The sequence below is a fragment of the Tupaia chinensis genome, unplaced genomic scaffold (genome assembly GCF_000334495.1).
Source record: "Tupaia chinensis unplaced genomic scaffold, TupChi_1.0 Scaffold000622_1, whole genome shotgun sequence".
NCBI lineage: Eukaryota > Metazoa > Chordata > Mammalia > Scandentia > Tupaiidae > Tupaia > Tupaia belangeri.
This window is the reverse complement of record NW_006160142.1, coordinates 7,266,518-7,269,163: the sequence shown is the minus strand read 5'-3', so window position 1 is coordinate 7,269,163 and position 2,646 is coordinate 7,266,518.

Here is a 2,646-nt window from a genome sequence, read left to right as displayed (position 1 = left end):
CCCTGTAAAAAAAATCTTTTTTAAAAAAAAAAAAAAAAAAAAAAAGGTTCTAAATGATAGATTCTTTACCAATATTCTTTTTTTAAGGAATTATTTTATTTAACTTTATTTATTTATTTAAATTTGACCAGAGAGGGACAGAATGAGAGAGAGAAAGTGAAAAAGCAAGTCGCCAGGTCCAGGACCCAAACTTTGGGCGGCCGGCCATGTGGGAGTCCAACAACTTTAACCACCATACCACCTGCTGGCCCCACAAATATTTTTAATTATTTGGCTTCTATAACAGCAAATGGGTAGAGGAGGTTGCCATGGGTTGGCAAATAATTACCTGATATCTCTTGAAATCTTCCAATGAATCCTAAGGTTTTTTTTAAAATTGCATTTGTAAATGTGGCATCAAGTTCCATTCTTTTTTCAATTTCTTTTGTTTTTCTATTCCTCATAATTTATAAAACATTCAGCAGCTCAATTTAATATAGGGGAGAAGAGGGGCCAGCAGATGGCATAATGGTTATGTCACTGAACTCCCACATAGTTGACCACAGTACAAGCCCCAGATCCGGAGACTTAAAACTCAGGTCGGGCATGTGTGTGTGCATGCACAAAATCCCAAGAGGAAAATGGAGAAGGGATTGCAGTGTGCCATACCCCTGTAGATGATTTCTCACTTTTGTCTCTGTCTCTCTAGCAAGTGCATGTGCCCTATAGCAAAAATCTCTCAAAAAAATAGGAGGGACCACCAGCAGGTGGCATAATGGTTAAGATGTACTCCCACTTGGCCAACTGTGATTCAGGTCTTGACCTGGTGGCTTGCTTTCTCACTTCTCTCTCTCTCTCTGCTGGTCAAACTGAATAATAATAAATAAATAAAATTGAATAAATAATTCAAAATAATTATTTATTTAATAGGGGAGAAGAAATAACCAAAATACACAGACTTCTAAAAATAATGACTACACAGGACTGGCAGGTGGCATGGTGGTTAAGGTACTGGACTCCCACATGGCTGACCGTGGTTCAAGTCCCAGTCCTAGTGGTTTACTTTCTCACTTTCTTTCTGTCTGTCTCTGGTTAAATTATAAAATAATGCTAATAAAGTTAAATAAATAATAGGGTTTTTATTGTGATTATACACAGTTATTTGGTATAAAATGATATAAGCTAAAATCCTTTTGTTTCCTTTAATCAAATTGAGCTAGACACTGAGATATTCTCAGTGCTATGGACATAGTACATTCTGAATGTGTGACAAACTGTATGACAATTTGCTTATTTTCATAACAGGGATATGGTTCATTCATCTCTAAATGTTTAGGGGGGATTTTGGTGGATAATTCTTCTTAATTTTATCTCCTTTTCTTTATTCATTAGGATGTCTTTTCTTTGTTTTATTGTTCAATTTATGTATGTGTAAGTAATTTTCCTATTTTACTTTCTTCTCTTCCTTTCCACCTTTTATTACTTATGGAGTTCACTCTTTCGTTTGTCTTCCATTGCATTTTCTCACCTACTTTTTCTCTCTTTCACTACTGTATTAGTGACTTTAGAAGACAACCAATGTGTAGAAGGTGTTTATATATGTACCTTAGCTCTGATGTAGTTCTTTTAAAAAGAAGTTGTCAGCTCAGGTATGGTAGCGTGGGCAGTAGGGGTGCTTCTGTGTGATATTAGAGGCCTTATGGGAAGGCTCTGAGTTTGCATCCTGGGTCTGGCCCAACACTCCAGGCATGCCCATGGACTCATCTATAACTATGTCTGGCTACAGAGCTGGGGGTATTGTGGCATGAGAACCCAGACAAGGATACTCCCCGCCCCCATAGAAGTAAATAAACTTAAAAAAAAAAAAGAATTGTGAGCCAGCTGATGGCATGGAGGTCGAGGTGCCTGGATCCTACGTGACCAACTGTGTGGTTTGAGTCCTGGACCCAAACACATGTGTATGTACGCCCAAAATCAGGAGAGGAAAATGGAGGAGTAGGCATGGTGGCATGGCCGTCCCCCCAGGAAGTGCTTTCTTACTTTTCCTCTTTCTCTCTCTCTCTCTCTGTCTCTACAGTGCACACACCCTATAGCAAATTTAAAAAAAAAAAAAATTGTAATAGAGGAAGACTATTCTTAACCAAAAAAAAAAAGGCAATCATAGCCTAGATTAATGGTCCTTAACTTTTTTAAAAAACTTTTTTAGAGAGAGATTTTTTTGCTATAGGACACATGCATTTGCTGAAGAGACAGAGAGAAAGCAAGAAATCACCTAGGGGGGATGGCTACACTGCAATCCCTTCTCCTCCATTCCCCTCTCAGAATTTTGGGCATGCACACACATGCCTAGTGTGAGTTTTAAGCCACCGGGTCCAGACTCAAACTACAGTTGACTACGTGGGAGTCCCAGCAATGTAACTATTATGTCATCTGCTAGTCCTGATCCCTAACTTTTTTGATCAGACACTCCATTAGTAAAAACAAGTTTTTGAACACTCCCCTTAATATTAACATATATTTATTGATGAACTACATACATGTACAAATATATGAATATAAACAATTACATAATATGTAATTTAAAAATAAAACAATTGAAATGAACAAAGAGTGAGATAAAAATATATAGGTTGTCATTGTAATAATACCTTTTCCCTGAGCACCAGT